We start from the raw sequence: 16801 nt of genomic DNA, 5'->3' as shown, positions 1-16801 counted from the left end.
AATCAGGTCGTCTCTGCTCCCTAATCACAAGGTAGCTGCATCATATTTGCTAGAGCTAGTCTTTTGGTCATAGCAATATGATTTCTTAGCCTTAATGCCTAGGGCACATTATTCTATTGACCAACTAGGGCTAGGGCCTATTTTGGTAAATGAAACATCTGGAACAAAGACATTCTCATTATTTTTGACAACCACAATAGGGTTAGTGTATGAGTACCAGCTTCCAAAATTTTGAGGTATATTCTCTCTTTTTAATGCAAATATATAAAAATGTTGAATTCTTTGAGCCATAAGATGTGAATATAGCCACTGGTCTCTATTTTTTGGTGAAAATAATAAAATTTTATGTTTCTCCTGACACTTTTAGCAGTAAGAAGCAAAAAAAAGCCATAAACCTATTCCATGCATTGAGGTTAATGTTTTTCCTTCAAACCCAATAAAATGTCGCTACTTTTGGAATTGATACATGCATAAGAATCTCAAGTATAGACCTCTGGAGAAAATACTTGCTATTCACCACATTGTTGGTCTCAATAAATCAGCATTTCAAATTTTTTTGGCAACTTTTAAGAAATTTGTGGGAGAATAAAAGCTCTTAATTAATGCCTAAAGTGCTCCCACCATCACATGCATGCCTTGCATTTGGGGTGAAGAGGCCAAGCACCAAATATCTAGGTCTTTTTGGTTTCATGCACCTTGCTTTGTAGGTTAAGAATCAAAAGAAATGAAATAATTTCATTTGTGCTAAGGTCTATGGTTAAAAATATTTAGTTTTTACCAAACAATTAGAAGCAAGTTGAGCAATGGAGAAGTTGCTATTTTTGAAAATGAGGGTGATTTTTTTGATTGAATGTCTGTGAAATTTGAAATGTGACAAAAGCTGAGAGACAAAAAAAATGGTTTGGCACACATACATGCAAGAAATAGTTTAGGTTTCAAATGTGACCATTTATTTTTCCTATAGACCTAATTGTTTTGCATCTGGTTCTTTCTAGTGAAAATGCCACCACTATATTTTACATTGCATGAAGTTTCATTTATTTAACAACATTTCTTATTTTGTATGCTTGGAAACTGACTTCTTTATGCTTTATGAGCTCACATGGATGTTTTTAAAAATATCTCTAGGATTTATAACACAAATTGGACTCAAGGAAAACACATTTATAAAATTAATAACCTATGTGAGCTTTAATGGGAACATTTCTATAAGCTACCATAGTGTAAAATTGATAACTTATTAAATGTATGTCTTTTTAGGAACATTTCTTTAAGCAATTAGTGTTAAATTACATCTTCTAAGGACTAGAAAATCATGATTCATGAATTAAATGTGGACCTTTTGAAAGAGAAATATATAAAGCATTTGGTGTTGTAAGTAGAATTTTGCTTGATGATACTACCTTTTATTCTGGGTATTAATTGTTTTCAATCAAATTATGGCTATAATTAACATGCATATGTAATTTACAATGAATTGAATATCTCAATGTTTACCCAAATAGATGTTGCACATAATGTTTAGTAATACATAATATGTTATGCTTATATGGGTTAGGAATGTTAAGTAGAAGCAATATTCTTATTTATGTTAAGAGCGTGAATAAAACCCTTTGTGGTTATAGATGTCAAATTCACTTGGTTTTCTAGAATTGAATTTGTCTATGCAACTAACATGAGCCAAAAATTTCCTCAAGAAACATGTGGAATATGAAAACCCCATTCACTTTGACCTTGCTTTTTCACATATCAATTTACATTTCATGTGATATTATGCTCAAGTTCTTTCTATCAAACTTTGATTAGTTTTTTTGTATGAATGCTTCTTATTTTCTCATATATCCTACTTTTAATAAAAGATAGGTATAGCACAAAGAAATATGATGCCTTGAAAGTGGATAGACCATAGACAACCATTTGATGCTAAAGTTGCAAGATCTATTCTAGGAGTGTTGCTTCAGGTTGGCAGGATTGTTTTTCCATTACATGATGGTTGACTTGGGGAGCTTCATTTGTTTGGCCTTGGCAAGGAAGATGTTGGCCCATCTCTGCAAAGTCTATTTTGATGAAAATTATTCACTAGTTATGAATGGTCAGTAATAGATGCACCTGAAAGTGAAGGTGGAAATGTAGGATATTGTATAGAGTCTCAGGGACCTTGGAATTGTGTTGAAGGGCTCAAGGATGCACAAGGTTAAGATCAAACAATTGATTTTTTAATATCATTAGCAATGAGAAGGAAAAAAGGAAGAGTTTATCAAAGCCATTCTTCTATTCAAAAGATGCATAGGCATAGTTTACATTCTTAAACCGATGATATGTACAAACCCAATAACAATATTGACACCCTTTTCCAAATTTGTGCTATGCAACCAGATAGATCCTTTTTCTTGGTGACAGATGATGGGATAACCTTTGAGCACCTTTTGAATGAAAACTTATGGATTTGGTTGAAACATGATCATTCATCTGTTGTTCGTGGCATATTAGGAGTATATAATAGTAGTTTATTTGTTGTTGACAATTATGGTAATCTCTCCATCTATGAGAGGAATGCTACTAGTTTAATATGGTTCAACTATAGTACCATGGAAGGAGGAAGACAAGTGACACTAGGATCACCATGGGATGTTCATGGTCAAGATTGTAAGGCTACAACTGAGGATGCACTATTTTTCATTGACAAAAATGGAAACCTTATTCAGTTTACAGTTAAGTCAATAAACTTTGTTGAAATAAATTGAATATAACTTTTCTCAAATTTGAAATTCTTTTGGTTAAAATAAAGTTTTAGTGTTTCATTAATAGTCATGTTTACCTTTAATAATCTTGTTTCTATAGGTTGCATTGAGAAAAATTTTATGGCAAGACTGTGGTCAGCCAGATAATACACAAGTTGCCTCCATTGTAGATCATGAACTGTTGAGGTACAATTTATTTTTTGAGATAGGAAATGATGGGAATTTCTACCAATATAACTGTGTTACAAAGCTTGGTATCAACATGATCAAGCCCCACATTTTGTGCTATAAAGGTTACCTAGGGTGGTTGTCAGGCCATCTTTTATGTCCATGTTAGCTTCATCATTTATGCGGTCAGAAGATGGTGGACCTCTAGAGTTTCATTGGCATACAAGAGATGGATGGAAATGGATTGTGCATGGAATGCCAGAAAATGATGTCACCCTTTCAACAACTCCTAGTCCAAATTTTGATGTTAATCAATTGTTTTTGGTTGGCACAAATGGTGAAGTCTATAATAGGTATATAGATGACAGTACGTGGAAATGGAGAAGATTTGGTTTTCCATCAGTAGAAATCATTAATCCTTTTCCAAATGAGTCTCTAAGGGACATGGCATACAAAGAAAAAAAGTTACATTCTGATTACAAGGGACAAAATAAGGAGTTCAGGCATGAGACTAAATACCATAATAGTCCAAGTTCTATGTCTGGTCACCACATTTACTTCATTGATATTGACTGTGATGAAAAGGTAAGACTTGTTTGTTTTTTCTCAAAAGTAATTAGAATTTTTGTCCTTTACAAAAGATACAATTGGCACTTTTACTTGTAAGAATTCTACAATACACTTGAAATGGATGAATTATTCCTTTTTTGGAGGACTTGATGGATTGCACAATATTGTCAGGTAGCACCACTTCGTCGGGTTCCCTATTCTAAATATTTTGTTATGTTCGTGTTGAGAGATGGTAGGGTAAGGAATATTTCCCTTAATTTAAGCACATTATTCCTTAAACAATGACTAAGTTAGTCCTCTTGCGCTAAGTGAATATCCAATGGTTAGTCCTCTTGTGCTAAGTGAATATCCAATGGTGAGTAGAATCATTCACCTCACCTTGTTGGAGACGGTTCTCACCCTGGAATGTGTATCCAGAAGTAGAATAGATTCTAAGCATATAAAAAGATGCAATTTTGAATAGTTGGTTCATATTTCTCTTTATTTTCTAGAAAATGTCTAATACTCAAGCAATTTCATCTTTTCAGCTTGGAGAACTAATGAAAATAGAAAATGAAAGTTGGCATTGGGTTCATATAATAAACACACCAACAAGCTGCTGCAAGTCAAGTTATTTGATTGTTTCTCCCTCTTGATTTCTTTTTGTAAAGAGTTAATGTTGTGACCTGTGTACATGTCCTCAGAAAATGTCTAGCTAAGCCACTCTACTTCTTTGTATGGCATGGCATGGCACTAGGACATTGAAAACATGCTAGCAATGAGAATCCAAATTTAAATAACACAACTGTAATAAATGCAAAGATGTATATCCTTTTTTGTTGGCTAAATGCCAACTCCCACTTAGTCTTAAGATAGGATGTATATATGTATGTATTTATGTATGTATATATGTATATATGTATGTATATATATATATGTATATATATATGTATATATATATATGTATATATGTATGTATATATATATATGTATGTGTATATATATATGTATATATGTATATATATATATATGTATATATATATATATGTATATATATGTATATATATATATGTATATATATATATATATATATATATATATATATATATATATATGCACGTGCACGTGTGTGTGTGTGTATGTATGTATGTATGTATGTATGTATACATATATTTATTTATTTATTTATTTTTATTTTTATTTTATTTTTTCTTATTTTGGCCAGAGTTGTCAAGCATGTACTGAATCTTATGTCAAATACATATTGTCTTTCATTTTTTGTTGTGTTGGGTAGGGTTGTGATTGTGCCAAACATGAAGGGACACAATAATTTAAAGTGTATATCTATGAATAATAAGATCATAAAAATATTACAAGAACATAACAGTGTGGCTCACAGTCAATGAATGTCAACCATATGGTATTACTATTATTGTTTTGTTTATTAGCAGATGGAAGACGTAGGATACCCGACTATGACACTACAGTTAAAAACCTAGGGAGAGCCTGTGCTTGTAAGAAATTAAGGCAAACTCTGTGTCTATAAGTGACTCACAAAAGAATGTCCAATAATTTGGTTAACAAATGTAATTCATTCATTATGACCAAATGAAATTGGGAAACTTCAGTACCATGTGTTATCAGCATTGGCAAATCTTCTCCTTAAATTTCTCATAGTTAGAATGTGGGACTATTTTGAGTCTTGAAAATTAATAATGTGAGAGGGAAATTGCATGAAAAAGCCTCAAATTGGTCTACATAATACCTATAATCATACTTTATCAGCAATGCAATTTTGAGTTTGTTAGATCTTTTTATAAGCTCTTTATTGGGATGTTATGTTACCTTATAAATCTAGTAGCATTGAGAGCAGAAAATGATATATATTAATGATATCTCTACAATTTAATGGTGATGTATAGGGTTTTAAATTACATGTTTGTGTGGAAGAATGATTGTAAGGATTGAGAGAGATGGATACATTCCTTTATTTTTATTTCAAGGGTGTAATCTTCTTACAATTAAAATTATGCTAATGGGGGATTATTGATGTAGGACTTGGATATGGAGGTCCATAAATTGTTTCACTTCTCCATTGACTTAATCTATACTAGTGATTTTTTTTGTTGATATTTTGTTTTTCTATTATATTGTTAGGTTGTCTGGGCATTGGGTAATGTGGTTGGTGACTCTCCCAAGTGTAGAGATCTAGCTCTTTCTCATGGCGCTCTCATGCCACTTCTTGCTCAATTGAATGAACATGCTAAGCTTTATCTAATTTATGTTAAGGAAAACCACAACCAATAATTGAGCAAGTATGTCAATTTACCCACATTTTTTCTAAAAAACTAAGGTTTATATTGATGTTTGTGTCATCCACTTGCTAAATTATGTTTTCCCCTAGACAAAGCCAACTCTACCTACACTAGAGCAACTTATTCACTCAAAAGATGAAGAAGTTCTGATGGATGCTTGTTGGGCTCTTTCTTATCTCTCTGATAGTACAAATGATAAAATTCAAGCTATGATTGAGGCTGGTGTCTGCCACAGGCTTGTTGAGCTCCTATTGTAAGTGTAAATTGTTTTTTGGTAATGATAGATAGGCATTCTTGTTCTTATTTCTTTTTGTAAGGCACCATGAATAATGGATAAAAAAATTTTAGCTTGATTTGTATTGTTAATAGATGTTTATAATGTGCACTATAGCTTTTTTTTGGATTTTTATAAAAAAATGCATGCATGTTTCAGTCATCCCTCTCCATCCAACCTTATCCCAACTCTCTAAATAGTGGGTAATATTGTAACTGGTGATGATTTTTAGACTCAGGTATACGTGTTCATATCATTATTTTTTTCTAGATTTGCGTACTAACAATTAGTTGTTATACAAGTGTATGCTAGTGTTATTGGAATAATTTCATTTACTTCTATTATGTCTTTTTTATGTAAATTTAGTACATAATCAACAACCAAGAACTTCCTTTCCTTTTAGCACTATTAACCCATAATCATAAGAAGAGCATCAAGAAGGAAGCTTACTAGACCATTTCAAACATAACTGCTGGCAACAAAGAATAGATTTAGGTCTTTCAATTTATTATCTAGAGTATAGAGGCATAAATGTAGAATGGTGTGAAACTAAGATATTTGAAGGCCTGCTATATATTAACTAATATTTTCATTTTCAGGCTATGATTGATGCAAACATCATTCCTCCACTAGTTCAACTCCTTCAAACTGCTAAGTTTGATATTAAAAAGGAAGCAACATGGACCATATCAAATTCTACTTCTGGTGGTGCACATGAGAAAATTAAGTATGTATTTTATTTTTTGATAGCTCACAATAAAATTGTGAATCTACATTAGTGTGGGAGATATTAAAATAATTGAATGGGTAAAATAATGATAATGATGTGCTAGAATCATTAATTATATGTTCAAATTTTCATTCTCATGCATTTAACCTTCAATGCCTACTTTGATTATTTTGTAGGTACCTAGTTAATCAAGGATGCATAAAGCCTCTATGTGACCTTTTAGTCTGTCCAGATCCAAGGATTATAACTATTTGTCTTGAAGGACTAGAGAACATATTGAAAGTTGGAGAAGTAGAGAAGGACCTTGGTAATACAAGAGGTGTGAATTTATATGCTCAGTATATTGATGACGCTGAAGGACTTGAGAAGATTGAGAACTTGCAAAGTCACGATAACAATGAGATTTATGAGAAGGCTATAAAAATATTAGAAACATATTGGCTGGAAGATGAAGAAGATGATCAAGCATTACTTGCTAGAACTGAGGTTGCTTAGCCAACTTTCAATTTCGGTGCTAAACAACCAAAAGTGCCATCTGGTGGATTTAACTATGGTTGATCAAGTATTTTTTTGTTTCCATTTGATGTGTGTTATTGTGGAAGCCTCTTTGTTTGCATATTTTTAAATATTAGTTGTTCCTTATTTTCAGGGATTTGAGCTACTGCAACACAAGGTGGGGGGGCTATGCATTGGGTGTGAAGGATGGTTGTTTCCAATATCTCTTATGTATATGTTGGAGTCTGTCATTGTGAGAAAGATGCTTGGAGTTTGGATGGTTTTGGTGATAGGCTATTTCTGTTGGTATGTCAATCTGACAATGCTAACCAAATCATGCAGACATTAGCTCCTTGGAAATAATCAATCACTGGGTCAGCATTTGTTGGTTTGGTAGTACAGTTCTCATGCTATGCTATGGTCTTTGTCCATAAGGTTGTGTCAAAGCTGCAATAATTAGAAAAATGGACTATATGAGCCACCATTTGTTCTTTATAGCTCTATAACAGAGCTTTATGTTGTCTATGTCGTGTGCTATGTACTCTTGGCATTTGGACAAAAGTCTCAACATCATACTAACCCATGTTATGCATGCATTATATTCATTTAACAATAGGAAAAAGTGACATTGTTTTCTTGAGCATGACAATGGGTTTACAAGTAAAGATTTTGAAAAGAGACACTTGTAAACTAAGAACTCTTGACACTTGTATTATTACTAAACATAATGAATTTAGAATACTAGACTATGAAAGCAATATATCAAGAAATAGTTGGAGTCACTTGTGTAATTAAATCTTATCATTGAAATGAATTTGGATATACCAAAGACCTCTTCAAATTAAGATTTCTTCATTTTTACATGCATACACACACTTGTCAGTATCACGATAATGGTACCAACACATTAATTTATCTCAAGCTCTTAATATCTGACCATCCAATCCTTGTATTTAATATGGCATCATTATTCACAATTTTGATCTAACCTAGTTTGTGTTGGAGTTATTCCCTCTATAAAAAAATATTATTTATATTATGGTCTTACATCTATTCATGGGTGATTTTTGGTAACAGAATGGTGGACCACATTATGACTTTGTGGGAGCAGGCGTTTCAAAGGTCAAATTAGAAGGTTTTTGAGATGGATCAATAGACTTGTCCACAAATGCATGGACATATCAGGTGATGTCATGTATCAACAACATGCTTGGTCATTCCATTTATAGTTATACAAAAGTTTATGTAGCAAATTGACGTTTATGAAATTAAAGGTGTTAAAAAGTACATGCCATTCAATGTGCTTGTTTAGCTTTGTTTGTTAGCTCATAATTTGCATTATTTTTAATTGATTGATATCTCATTTTGATTTTGCATGATTCTACAGATTGGGTTGAAAGGTGAACAATTGAATCTTTATGTAGAGAGTGGAATAGGAAATGTGCAATGGGAAAAAGTTGCTAGTCCTCCTAAGAATCAAGCTTTGACTTGGTATAAGGTAATTTATATGATAGTTTACTATTGAAATAATGTTGTTAGGCATATCTTTTAAGAAAGAGCAAAAAGAAAAATTATAATCCAAGAATGACTTGATAGGAAAATTATCTCATTGTTCTCAAGGTGTATTTGTAAATTTTTAGGAATCTAGAATATGTTTGATGTGCTCTAGAAATTTTTAATCTTCGACTATTTTATCACTTTTTTTTATGTACATCCATGAATAGATCTTTTGCAATGGAAGGAACCAAAATAGTTTATATTTTCTAGTCAGTTTTTCAAATTAATAGGAAAATAACCTTCATTGTTCTCAAGGTGTATTTGTAAATTTTTAGGAATCTAGAATCTGTCTGATCTGTTTTAGATTTTTTTTTTATCTTTGACTATTTTATCACTTTTTTAATGTAATTATTTTAATTAAGCATTTTGTTTTGGACCATTTCACAGTATGCTCACAGTTACATGAATGAAATATAAGACTACATACTTAAGTACATACATGCATTGCTCAATTTAATAACAAAAACACAAAATATGACTCAACTAATGGCCTCTCTTGATGTAGCTAACCACAAGGAATATTTAATTTAAAAAGTTTTTCAAAATTGCTCTGAATCTCAACCATACACAATTTTACAAACTATTACATTTCCCATGATTTTGAAATTGATTGCATATTTATGATTGCCTTAGTCTTGATGCTGCATATTTTTCTGATAAAACTTTTCCAAAGCATTGTTGTCCCACAAACTTTATTGTCTAGTTGGTCTAGAATCTCCTCCATCTCATCCCCATAGTTGATAGAATGATTCTTATAAATCATCATTATTCATTCCCTGTTATTCTCCAAATCAATCTAATAAGTTAACATTCAAGACAATGCGCATACATCTCGTAACCAATTTCTTATACACTAGATGGTTCTAACTACATGTATCAGATATGTAGTTGGTGCTCTCCAAATTAATCTTCCAATGCCAGCCCCCATGACAATCCAAACACCCAATCTATCACATAAGCAACCTCAAAATATTGGATGGTTCTACTAGTAATTTTAGAATTTTAGCAAAACTTGGCAAGAGTAGTTTTGACTTAGAAAAACTCGATGACTACAAAAGAAAATTTAAAATCATTAAGAAAGCCTAAATGTCAAGCAAAATATAGTTATAACATGACACATGTAATGCGTCTGTAGACCTTTGGCAAGTAATTTGTTTTAGATATGAATAAGTAAGAGTACAATATAGATAGATAGATAAATAGATATCTTAGATGATATGATGTGACACATGGTGATTAAAAGTCATCATCAAGATTCACAGTATATAATTTCATCCAAGTTACAATATTTTATATTTTTCTCCTCCCCATTTATATTGTATGTTTCATGTCCCATTCCTCTATGTAGGTCATTGCATCAAGTTTCAACACTGCTCTCAAACTCAATTCTAATTATTGCTCTTCAGGATGATCCTCATCTTTAACCATGCTAATAATTCTCTTTCAATTCCTTCAATCATGACCTCAAAGAGACTGAGTGACAAAAGAGGATGAATGAAGTGAAATAGAGTAGTTTTTTTCATTTGAAGTGAGTTTTGAGCATATTTGGATGATGTGCAGGTAAGACCATGCTAGTTACTCACCAAAAAACTTGCCAAGAACCTAGCATAGACTTCTTTGCATGCAACAGACAAGTCTAAGCACAAGTTGCTTGCCACCTAACATATACTCATGAGTAGTCTAGATACATTGCAAGTACTTAGAAATAGTTTAAGTCTTTTGAAAATAATGAAACATTGGTTCTAGCTACTAGATATTTAATTGGCATTCCCCAAATCAATCTTTAAATGGAAAACCTCATGACACTCCACAGGCCTTCCATAACTAGTGTTAAAATTAGCACTCAAGCCCACTTCAATCCACTTCCACATGGTAGGTTAGAATGAAAACCCAAGCCCAAAAAGCCAGGTTCATCCAAAACTCTTTAGTGGATATGCCAAAGAGCTACATAGCTTTAAACAAAGAACTCAAAGAACTAAATAGAAATCTTCAAATTCACTAGATTTGACCAGAAAATAGGAGAGAATGGAGGCCTTGCATTCTCATAGGATAAGGTTTAGTAAATTTGGTAAACCTGTATGCTTAATAAGTAAAATGCATAGCCCTTGTATGAAGGAGCCCACAATTGCAAAAACTACGTATACAAATTCTAGAAAAAAGTGGACTTTATGATATCATTTGATAGCTGATTGAAGAGCTCATCACAACATTCTTTCCAATAATCCAATCATGTATTAGAGAAACAACAATAGGAATGTGAAGTCAAATAATTGTGTCTGTGGACAAGTTATCATATTTCAATTGTATTCGAACTCTAGGCATAATGCCCAAGAACAATCAGCCAAGATCCTCTAAATGACTATGTCATGTTAATTGTACCCTGACATACAATATCAGCTTTCAAACAATTTGTTTTGACATCTTTTTTAGCAATTACCATTGACATTTCTATTGTCAATATGTATCTTTCGCCAATGACTCTTACAGTAGGCAATTTTTCCACCATTATTCAACCTAGTACCATCAATTGATATACCCTTATATCTATTTATTGGATACTATCTACAAGAATACTCTTTCCTCTAATTATTTGCATCTTGCTTCTAATGAAATTTTGAAAGGCTCCCTATTTACAATTCAATGACTTGTGATTGGAACTAGTTATTTGTAATGCCTTTTTTAATCACTATATTTACCAAAATAAAAAAATGATTATAACTCATTAGGATACTTTACAAGACTGCAAGTTATGAGCTATCATCCCTGATAGGATTGTTGGCTAAGAGCCTGTGACCATCCTTTATAGAATTGTTGGTCAATAGTATGCCACTTCACTTGAGCCTTAAATTGTTGGTTATACTAATCAATCTTCACCATCCCTGACTAGACAAATAGAAATAATCTTCCTTCATCTCCCATGATTATGTGCTCAAACTTGAAAACAATAATAATTATCTTTGATTGTAGTCAGTCCTAAGTTTAGCTCTCAACTTCCATAATTTAAATTTGACTCAAAAACATAAAGAGGAAGTCAATTGATATAACTTGCTCAATTTGTATTTGATCAATAAATGTATTCCATAAGAATTAGTATAGAGTAATGGGGCAGTATTCTATAAGAATTATGGAGAATTACTAGCCTTCCAAGAAAGGTGAGGCAGACTGGGGCAATTTACAAGTGTCTCTTTTTAGAATCCTTACCTGTAAACCCACTACCATGCTCAAGAAAATAATGTCATTTTTTCATGTTGTTAAATGAATAGTTTTTTCATACTTAAATGTGATATCATCCCCATTACCTAATGTTGTTCTTGTAGCAAATGAAACACAATGCATATATGAGCATGTACCTTCTTAAAAATATGAAAAAATGTAATTAGCTGAAGTAAGCATATAACTTTTTGTGCATAGTTGTTGAGTTCGCTTATTTTATCGGGCATATTAATGAAGAAGCATATTAGTTAATATCAGTGTTTAAGATTGATTAGTTACTATCAATGGTTTTCAGGAATCCTATAAAATAATACACATGTACGCAAGGCATGTGAACTATTTTATAGAATGCCTGAAAAAAAATTTACACCTAGGCATTGGTCAAAATTTTGACCAATGCCTGGTAGTTTTCTACTAGCATTGGTCAAAATTTTGACCAACACCTGGGTGTTTCTACCATCATTGGTTAAAATTTTGACCAACACCTGGATTTTTTCTACCATCATTCGTCAAAATTTTGACCAATGTCTGGGTGTTTTCTACCAGGCATTAGTCGACATTTTGACTAATGCCTGGTAATTTTTGACCAAGCATGGGTCAAAATTTTGACGACTACCTAGTAGAACTTGCACCATGGCTCTAGAAGGTTTTTGATCAACTAGTATGTTGGTCAAAATTTTGATGCAAAATTTTTTGACCAATTGGTTGGTCCAAATTTCAAGCAACCTCAGTCAAAATTTCAACTAATAATGGTTGAAAAATGAGCTCAAATGTACTAGTGGATGCATGGATGGATGGAGTAATCAAGACCCCCCCATTATGAGGTACATCTAGTATATACATAAGTGAAGAATGAGAAGAACAAGACCTCATAAGAGGAAAAAGTCCCCCCATAAGAAAGAAGAGGAATAGAGGCAAGGTAGTCGCCCCCCACCCCCCCTAAAATGAAGAATTGTCAATGAAAGCCACTCCAAGGAAGAAGCTAGTCCAAGAGTGTTGGATGATGTTCCTCCCCTTTAGAAGAAACAATGGCAAAGGTACAATCCTAAATATGTATGGTGGCCCTGAAACTTGCTCAAGTATCCCTGTGTTGATGTTGATATTCACCGCTTCCAACACTGGTGAAAAGAATGAATGCAAATCTAGAAAGGATGTCTGTTGAACCTATTCCAATGAACCATCTATCTCCCACCCTAATAAAGAGACCTTCGACAACTATAGTTCATAAGGATCCATAATCATGCCAACTTGTATAGATTGATCATGTAGAGAATGGACATGAGGGTCAGAGTGAGCCCTCACAACAACTGTAGAAGGATCATCTTCATCAAAGAGAAGATATAAATCCTCAAGGTTGTCTCCCAAGTCCGTGGTGTGTGACTCCACAAAAAAACCTACAATGTCTACCATGTAGTCATCAACTGAAGCTAGAGCTGGAAGACAACATGTACCCTGTTGTGTTGGACCTTTCACTATTGCAATATATGCATGTGGACTAGAATGATGATGTGACCTCTCCTTGCAACTGTTGATAGAACCCCACATGTCTAAATTTGTTGAAGCACTATTGCAAGTGTCACTATCAGTTTCCATAGTGTATGAAGTGTGGAGAGGATTAGAGGATAAGCTAGGTGAACTTTCCTCAAAGTGAACATCCTTCTCCACAAAAATCTCATGAGTCTCTAGATCCATGAGTCAGTATGCCTTCATTATGTCTTCATACTTAATGAAATTACAAGGCCTAGGTGTCTATGCCTTGCAACCCCTAGAAGATAGGTTTACCCATGTTGGACAACTAAAGACTCTAAAATGACTCACAACTAGTTTTCTACCACACCATGCCTCAAAAGGAGTCTTCCTGTCTAGGGCCCATTATGAGGACACCTGTTAAGTATGTGAGTAGCACTGCTAATGGCTTCAACTTCAAGTGTAGGATCAAGAGATTTGGCTATTATCATGCAACTTGCCATGGTTTTGAGAGTCCTAATCCTCATAGCTGCAACATTTTCTTATGCAGACTAAATGTTGGTGGATTTTGAAGATCAATTCCCTCATATTGGCATAATTCTTTAAGTCTTCTATCCACATATCTGCTTTCATTGTCCATCCATAGAACCTTGATGGCTTTCCCAAATTTGTGTTCAACATGAGTCTTGAAAGTTTGAAGCTTATGAACCACTTCACTCTTATGATGAAGGAAGTAGACCCATGTGAATCATGAAAGTCATCAACAAAAGCAAGGATGTAGCAACCTTGGTTGAACGAAGTCATTGCAAAAGGTTCTGCTAAAACCATGTGAACCAACTGGAGATCAACTAGTGCTCTTAAAGACTTCCCTTTATCATACTTCTCTTTGAGATGCATATCCACTAAACATGAGGAATAGTCACCCTTAGAAAATTTGATGTTAGGTAGACCTTTGACCATGTGTTTGAAGCAAAGTTGCTGAAGATGGCAGAAGGCAAGATGACCAAACTGCTCATGCCATAATGTGGTTTGTGAATTAGAGTGAGTCAGAAAGGCTTGAGAAGGAGACTTAGGCACAAAGTGGGAGAAGGAATAAAGCCTCTTATCATCATTGACTTTCCCCACTACAACCAATGAATCATCTCTAAGACTACGCACCATCACTAAATCTAGAAGGAACTCAACTTTGTGACCATCTCCAAAGTGAGTGATTTGGTAAACAGATAGGAGATTGGAGCTAAGGGTTGGAACATAGAGAACATCTTTGAATTCCACATTTTCCATTTCCACGTGTCCTTTTACTTCAACTTCCATTTTAGTATCATGTCCCATGAAGATGTGTGGTACCTATGACTACTTCAATGAAGAAAAGTGTCCCTTTGAAGAACCTATATGGTAGGAGGCACCTGAGTCAAGTATCCATTCTAAAGAAGAACTTGAGTTTGCCATAAGTTCTTGCCCTTGTCCCTTTGAAGAGGTTGGAGTTGAATCCTTGGAAGTACCTGGCACTTGAATCTTGTTCTTCCTAAGCAGGTTTTCTAACTCATCAATTCTGTTAGGCTTGCAATGATGCTTGTCATGATTTGGATTTTTGCAATATGCACAAAATTTTTTTTCCTTCTTTTCATTACTTCCCTTCTTGTTGGAAGAAGAATTTCCTTGTTGTGAGGAGGACTATTGTTTCTCAGATTGTGATTTCTACTTCCATTGCTTCTTCTTGTTTTTGCTAGAACTTTTCCCTCCTTGACTTGATTGTTGCTCATCACTAGCCACCAAGGCTTTGGTCTTTGATGTCACAAGAAGTCCTAAATCCATCAAGTGAGATTGTTCAACAATCAACATCTTTGCAAATACATCAAATGTAGGTTTTTGGTAAGCAGTTCCCATGATCAACCTGTGAGTATTAAAACTCAAAACAAAGGAAGCACACTCTGAAGGTAACCTCTTTAGGATGTGATGAATCAACTAATCATCCTTTATGGGATTTCCACAATCTTTAAGAAGTACCCTATATTCATTGGCTTTGTTGATGTAATCCTAAATTGTGTCAAAGTTCTTTGGATCCAAGAGAAGTAGATCATCCTGAATCTGAAATCCCTTTTCCTCATCCACCTTACAATACAATGATTCAAGTTTGTCCCAAGCTGCTTTGGATTTTGTACAACTGGCAATGTGAAAGAAGAGATCTCTATGAACACAACTCTTGATAATTCCTAAAGCCTTTTGGTCTTATTTTTTTTCATTCAATGAGTTCTTTAGCATCAGTAGGTTTGGTAATTGTACCATCAAGATAAACATTGTAACCTTTTTCCATTAATCTACTCCATGCAATATCTTTCCAAGTAGAATAATTGCATGAAGTTAGAGGTGGACATTTAAATGAACCCATGATGTAGAAAATGAAAAGAGCACAAAAGAGAGAGACAAAACACAGTACACACACCCCCTTTTCACTCAATCAAAAGACCCCCCCAAAAAGATATGCTTTTGGCACTTTATAAGTAGTGCGTGTACAATGGGCCACACTAGTAAATTTAGCCCTAAATTTTGACAAGAAAAGGTCAAAATTTTGATGAGAAAAGGTCGAATACATGACCAAAACTGTCGTCGATCTTTTTTCATCGATTTTTTGTCAAAATTTTGACTTTAAAAAGGTTGACTTACCGACAAGAGGTTTGTCAATTTTCTTAGTCCAGCCTAAACTCTTATTTCCTCATTTGTGTCCATTGTTGGTCGAAATTTCAACCAATGTTTTTGGTCAAAATTTTGACCAATTATGGTTTTAAAAAAAATTAAAAAATTAAATTAAATATATTGGTAAAAATTGTGTTTTAGATCTTTGTAATATCCAATGAATTCAATTTTCACCCAATACAATTCTTTATTTTAACTTTTTTTAATACCAAATAAATTCAATTTTCACCCAATGGACTAGGAGTTATGACTGCACAAATTTGGGGTACCAATATTAAATAATTTCCAACTTTTCTTTTTACTGTTGTAACTAATCCTTCCTAATCCTTCCTAATCCTACTGTCCATTTAAACATCCAAGGAGGCAACATGTGGAAATTCTTTGGATTCTGACAAGAACCATAGTTTAGAAGTTCACTAAGTTTTTCTAGTAATGTACATACAGAATTTGAATCAACAAGGCAAAGTTGAAGACATGCATCTCTTCCACAAGGTTTGTCAATTTATATCTTAAAATTATATCCTTCTAGCTACATGAATCTTAAGACAATCCAAATATCAAAATAATAACAAAGTAATCATAAAACATATGATGCTAA

At 33.4% G+C, this 16801-nt stretch overlaps 1 pseudogene; it reads left to right on the top strand.

Annotated features, from left to right (window-relative positions):
- Positions 1 to 3071: 3071 nt before the first annotated feature.
- Positions 3072 to 7272, top strand: LOC149576379 (importin subunit alpha-1-like; annotated as a pseudogene).
- The last annotated feature ends 9529 nt before the right edge of the window (positions 7273 to 16801 follow it).

Source organism: Cupressus sempervirens, chromosome 1 (genome assembly GCF_028749045.1).
Source record: "Cupressus sempervirens isolate cs-2001-9-10 chromosome 1, ASM2874904v1, whole genome shotgun sequence".
In the NCBI taxonomy this organism is placed as follows: domain Eukaryota; kingdom Viridiplantae; phylum Streptophyta; class Pinopsida; order Cupressales; family Cupressaceae; genus Cupressus; species Cupressus sempervirens.
Note: the sequence above shows the minus strand (reverse complement) of the source record. Positions and strands in the feature narration are given on the sequence as shown.